Genomic DNA, 6676 nt, shown 5'->3' with positions numbered 1-6676 from the left:
TATCCGTTTGTTACATTTTAAAACCTCTTTTCGCTTTTCGTTATGGGATATTGTGTGTAGATTGCTGAGGATTTCATTTAAATATATATATATATATTAGAATAAGGCTGTAATGTAACAAAATGTGGAAAAAGTCAAGGGGTCTGAATACTTTCCGAAGGCACTGTATGCTGAAACCCTCATATTAAACACCAATGGCATTCACTAAGTTGATGATTTATATTTAGGATACTGTTCAACAGCTTTGTCATTCTATTTTTTATTTTAAAATCATACTTTTTAATTATTTCATATATTTTACATTTAAAATAACCAAATGCAGGACAAAGGGAAGATTTTGCTTGACATTTGTGGGACAGTGTAGCCTATTGAATAAATAGCCCCCTCCCGCTGCACCGTACAAGCTAATTGAAGCGTGCCTATAGGCTACTCAATTGCCTTGACAAAATTTGGTCATGCCGAAAACAGACCAAATGTGTGTCTGTTTTCTGAAAATGTGGGAAAGCTTGGCCAATGAAACATTTCTGGTTGGTCTCAGGGAATGTGAAACATTCAAGAAAGGAGACTTTGAAAAGTGGATTGAGTGAAATAGCAGCAAATATGTTAAGTGAGCAGCTTTGACAAGTTTGACAAAAATCATCTTTTATCTTTTCAGTTTGATCACCTTACATGTATATAAACTGAACAAAAATAAAAACACAACATGTAGCAATTTCAAAGGTTTTACTGAGTTACAGTTCATATAAGGAAATCAGTCAATTTAAATAAATTCAGTAGGCCCTAATCTATGGATTTCACATGACTAGGAATACAGATATGCATCTGTTGGTCACAGATACGGTAGGGCCGTGGACCAGAAAACCAGTCAGTATCTGGTGTGACCACCATTTTCCTCATGCAGCACGACACATCTCCTTCGCATTGAGTTGATCAGGTTGTTGATTGTGGCCTGTGGAATGTTGTCCCACTCCTCTTTAATGGCTGTGTACAGTTGCTGGATATTGGTGGAAACTGGAACACGCTGTTGTACAAGTCGATCCAGAGCATCCCAAATGTGCTCAATAGGTGACATGTCTGGTGAGTATGCAGGCCATAGAAAAACGGAGACATTTTCAGCTTCCAGGAATTGTTTACAGATTCTTGCGACATGGGGTTGTGCATTATCATGCTGAAACATGAGGCAACGACGTCGAATGAATGGCACGATAATGGGCCTCACGATCTCGTCACAGTATCTCTTCAAATTGTCACTGATAAAATGCAATTGTGTTCGTTGTCCGTAGCTTACGCCTGCCCATACCATAACCCCACTACCACCATGGGGTAGTCTGTTCACAATGTTGACATCAGCAAACTGCTCGCCTACACGATGCCATACAAGCTGTCTGCCTTCTGTCCGGTACAGTTGAAACTGGGATTCATCCATGAAGAGCACACTTCTCCAGTGTGCCAGTGGCCATCGAAGGCGAGCATTTGCCCACTGAACTGAAGTCGGTTATGACGCCAAACTGCAGTCAGGTCAAGACTCTGGTGAGGATGATGAGCACGCAGATGAGCTTCCCTGAGATGGTTTCTGACAGTTTGTGAAGAATTTCTTTGGTTGTGCAAACCCACAGTTTTATCAGCTATTCGGGTGGCTGGTCTCAAGATGATCTCGTAGGTGAAGAAGCCGGATGTGGAGGTCCTGGGCTGGCGTGTTTACATGTGGTCTGCAGTTGTGAGGCCGGTTGGACGTACTGCCAAATTCTCTAAAATGACGTTGGAGGCGATTTATGGTAGAAATATTAACATTAAATGATCTGGCTAAAGCTCTGGTGGACATTCCAGCAGTCAGCATGCCAATTGCACACTCCCTCAAAACTTGCAAAATCTGTGACATTGTGTTGTGTGACAAAACTGCCCATTTTAGAGTGGCCTTTTATTACTCCCAAGTTGCACCTGTGTAATGATCATGCTGTTTAATCATCTTTTTGGTATGCAACACCTGTCAGGTGGATGGATCTTATCTTATCATGGCAAAGGAGAAATGCTCACTAACAGGGATGCAAACAAATTTGTGCACAAGATTTGAAAAAAATACACATTTTGTGCGTATTGGAAAATGTTTTGGATCTTTTATTTCAGCTCATTAAACATGGGACCAACACTTTACATGTTGTGATTATATTTTTGTTCAGTATACTTACTTTTGTAGCTCTTGTTCAGAAATATTTAGTAAATTACTTGTGTTAGTTAATATATTTTAGAAAATGAGGGACATGATTGTTTGGTTGCGGGACAAAGGGCCAGAATGCGGGACTGTCCCACACAATCCGGGACATGTGGTCACACAGCGGGCCAGAGATAATTACAAACACCTGTAATAATCTGAAGTACCAAAAAGGGCCACTAGATGTCTTGTGATAGATTACATAAAATCCTTGAATCATACCAAAATTCTGCTAGTTTAATTGATAAACTTAGAAAGTTTACAGTTATATACCCTCCCTTTGCAACCCTAATTAATAGGCTATATCAGACATTGGGGGAAGACTTTCATACCAGTAACCTGAATGTGAAAGTGTTAATACCTGGGCAACGAGAAAGAGGGAGAGGTGATAATTCATTCAGCCCTGTCTTTAAAATAAAAACAGGTGTCTCTCTGTTTGGAAATTCTACAATGACCTTTATGGAGAGTCTCCTCTGATGAAATATTCATGGAGCCGGTACACAATATGTCAGAGGCTAGCGGCCTAATTGGCTGCAGTTACATTCTGACTGGGGGTGTCTCTTTTCTCTCGGTCTCATTGTCTGCCGTCTGCTCTGAGCTGGGTCCTGCTCTCCTGTCTAAGTGGTCTGGTCTCTGTGAAAAGCACATCTGAGGACTAACGTGGGTCTATATCCTGCAGACAGACAGATTCTCTTGTTTAATGACAGCCACATAAGAAAAAAAATGATAAAAAGTAAGTCTTTCAAGTGTCGGGTCATGTCATGACAACCAAGCCCTGATACCAAACAAGTCTCCAAATAAATACATGTGGTGTGTAAATGGATCCATGTTTCATTTTCATGTTTCATTTAGACAAAGTGTTTCATTTGTCTCGCAGGTAGGGTGCTATACATTGTGGTGGGTGTCGTGGCAAAATGTTCTCTTGCCCGACCCAAGTAGGGAGTCGTTAGGGGATCAAATCAAATCACATTTTATTTGTCACATGCGTCAAATACAACAGGTGTAGGTAGACCTTACACTGAAATGCTTACTTACAAGCCCTTAATAAACAATGCAGTTTTAAAGAAAAATAAGTGTTAAGAAAGTGTGTACTAAAATAGACTGAAGTAAAAAATTAAGAAAAATAAATTAAGAAAAAGAAAATATAAAAATAACAAATAATTAAAAAGAAAATCATTAAAGAGCAACAATAAAATAACAGTAGTGATGCTATATTCAGGGGATACCGGTACAGAGTCAATGTGCGGGGGCACAGGTTAGTCGAGGTAATTGAGGTAATATGTACATGTAGGTAGAGGTAAAGTGTAAAAATGGGGGGGGGGTCAATGCAAATAGTCCAGGTAACCATTTGATTACCTGTTCAGGGGTGTTATGGCTTGGGGGGTAGAAGCTGTTTAGAAGCCTCTTGAACCTAGACTTGGCGCTCTGGTACCACTTGCCGTGCGGTAGCAGAGAGAACAGTCTATGACTAGGGTGGCTGGAGTCTGTGGCAATTCTTAGGGCCTTCCTCTGACAGTGCCTGGTATGGAAGCTTGGCCACAGTGATGTACTGGGCCATACGCACTACCCTCTGTAGTGCCTTGCGGTCGGAGGCTGGGCAGTTGCCATACCAGGCGGTGATGCAACCATGCTCTCGATGGTGCAGCTGAGGGGCCCCCCATGTTGAGGATCAGCGTGGCAGATGTATTGTTACCTACCCTTACCACCTGGGGACGGCCCGTCAGGAAGTCCCGGATCCAGTTGCAGAGGGAGGTGTTTAGTCCCAGGGTCCTTAGCTTAGTGATGAGGTTTGAGGACACTATGGTGTTGAACGCTGAGCTGTAGTCAGTGAATAGCATTCTCACATAGGTGTTCCTTTTGTACAGGTGGGAAAGGGCAGTGTGGAGTGCAATAGAGATTACATCATCTGTGGATCTGTTGGGGCGGTACGCAAATTGGAGTGGGTCTAGGGTTTCTGGGATAATGGTGTTGATGTGAGCCATGACCAGCCTTTCAAAGCACTTCATGGCTACAGACGTTAGTGCTATGGGTCGGTAGTCATTTAGGCAGGTTACATTGGTGTTCTTGGGCACAGGGACTATGGTGGTCTGCTGGAAACATGTTGGTATTACAGACTGGGTCAGGGAGAGGTTGAACATGTCAGTGAAGACACTTGCCAGTTGGTCAGCGTATGCTTGGAGTAAACGTCCTGGTAATCCGTCTGTGAATGTTGACCTGTTTAAAGGTCTTACTCATATCGGCTACCTTTAAATAGGTCAACATTCACAAGGGGTTAACCTACCTCCTCCTCCCTCCCTGCCAGTCGGTCCTGGCATTGTGAGTGAGCGTGATGGCACTCAGAACGTGTGTCTCCGTGTGTCTCTGTGCCCCTTGGTGGGCTGTCATCACTCCCTGGCATTGGGAACACAGCACAGCTGCAGGGGAACCGCTCAGTGGGGAACCTTCGTTTCCATCTGTCTCCTATTCAGGGTGGCACCTATTTAGAGCAGCTCAGCGGCTGTGCATGCCATGAGCCATGAGAGGGAGGGAGTGAGTGAGGGAGGGAGGGAGAGAGAGACAGGGAGAGAAAGGAGGAGAAAAGAGGGGGAGAACTATCGGAAACTACACCTGTGGTAGTTGTGGTTTTACTCCCACTGCTTGTTACATGTCAGGTTGTCTATAAAAGCAACACTATGAAGTTGTTTGCCAACTGGGTCACTTGGTTTATGGTAAACAGACCTAATGAGCTAAATAAGAACACTGAACATTTAACTAGAAATGTTTCTTCTGCACATTCTGGTGCCATCTAGACCCTAAAAGGGTTCTTCGGCTGTCCCCATAGGAGAACCCTTTGAAGAACCCCAGTTGGTTCCGGGTAGAACTGTTTTGGGTTCCGTGTAGAACCCTTTCCACAGAGGGTTCTATAAGTAACCCAAAAGGGTTCTCCTATGGGAACAGCAGAAGAACCCCTTTGGAACCCTTTTTTCTAAGAGTGTAGGCTAGAACAAGTAAATGCCAATATCACAGTCTAATTGCTATTTGTCTTGAAGTGCTGCTTTTTTTATGAAAATTGTCACTCAGAAAATAGTATATGGGATAAACATCTGTTATCTATAACATTTACGGTATGTTTGCATATAATAACATTGTCACTATAACATTCTCTGCAAATATACATCAGTGGCTGCATGTGCTTGTGTGGTGAGTGGGTATGTGTGTATGAGAACGCACTTAATTTAGCAGGTGCTCTTTGACAGTTCTTGAATGTGCGCCAAGTCTGCTGTAAAAAAAAAAAAAAAACTCAGCATGCATCTGTGTGGGGCTGCGCTGTGACAGATGGGGACGGTTTAACTTATAAAGTTCGGTTAAGATCCGGAGGTTTCTGGGGCTGTCTGTGCCAAGCAGGTGCACATAAACACCCCAAAGAGAGGATAGAGGAGCCTCAGCTGCCATATTTCGGGGGGGCTATTTAGATGTCCATAGACTACTGAATATACACTGCCAAGGCTATAAGCTCAGGGAAATCCTCTTCTATAGCTCTCTGTGTCCTCAACAAACACTCTCACAATATCCTCCCATACTGTAGAAGACAGAAAGATAGGCCATCATAGTGGAATCACACCTCCAAGCTGACAATTAACTGACAACTACTAACATCTGTCAAACCTACATAGAACGTAAAGTGGAGAAAAAACAGTGTTTTGCTGTATGTTTACATTCTACGGACCTGGGAGAAAGCTGGGGAATCCCTAAACTTTCACCAACAGTGTCACGGATATGAACACCTAAAAACAAACAGCGTGACGCAGTACAGAAACAGTTTGTGATTTGTGATCCCAGAGTCACCAGCCAGCCACGGTGATCCATACAGTGTGTACCTGTGGCAGGAAATACCCAAGTAAGGACTTTGTAAAGGTGAGCGGTTCATCCATTCTGAAGTGGCCAGGTGTCTGGCAGGAGGACTTTCCACCATCTGGCTGCTTCCCTCTCGCTCTCTCTCTCCCTGCAGTCATGAGGCTTGTTAGACTTTCTCTCGGTGCAAAAGGTGAAAAGTTCCTCTCGTCTCCTCTCTGCCTGTTTACATTTTTTTTTTTTTTTTTTACTTTTCTCCCTTTTTCTCCCCAACTGGTAGTTACAGTCGTGTCCCATCGCTGCAACTCCCGTACGGACTCTGGAGAGGCGAATGTCGAGAGCCATGCATCCTCTGAAACACGACCTTGCCAAGCAGCACTGCTTCTTGACACACTGCCTGCTTAACCCGGAATCCATCTGCGGAGGAAACACCGTACAGCTGGCAACCAAAGTCAGCGTGCATGCACCCGGCCTGCCACAAGGAGTCGCTAGAGTGCGATGGAACAAGGACATCCAGCCAAACCCTCCCCTAACCCAATTCTCCCAGTCATGGCCAGCTGCGACAAGGCCTTGGAAAGAATCTGCGTCTGTAGTGACGCCTCAAGCACTGCGATGCAGTGCTTTAGACCTCTGCGC

The 6676-nt window shown here is 43.9% G+C and overlaps 1 long non-coding RNA gene across 1 annotated transcript; it reads right to left on the bottom strand.

The window, feature by feature from the left end:
* Positions 1-4401: 4401 nt before the first annotated feature.
* LOC118965084 lies at positions 4402-6320 on the bottom strand. Its single transcript, XR_005052419.1, has 3 exons — positions 5916-6320; positions 5420-5468; positions 4402-4706 (listed from the first exon to the last, which is right to left on the bottom strand). It is a non-coding gene; the product is annotated as an uncharacterized LOC118965084 (long non-coding RNA).
* Positions 6321-6676: the final 356 nt, after the last annotated feature.

Source organism: Oncorhynchus mykiss, chromosome 6 (assembly GCF_013265735.2).
Source record: "Oncorhynchus mykiss isolate Arlee chromosome 6, USDA_OmykA_1.1, whole genome shotgun sequence".
NCBI classification, from domain to species: domain Eukaryota; kingdom Metazoa; phylum Chordata; class Actinopteri; order Salmoniformes; family Salmonidae; genus Oncorhynchus; species Oncorhynchus mykiss.
Note: the sequence above shows the minus strand (reverse complement) of the source record. Positions and strands in the feature narration are given on the sequence as shown.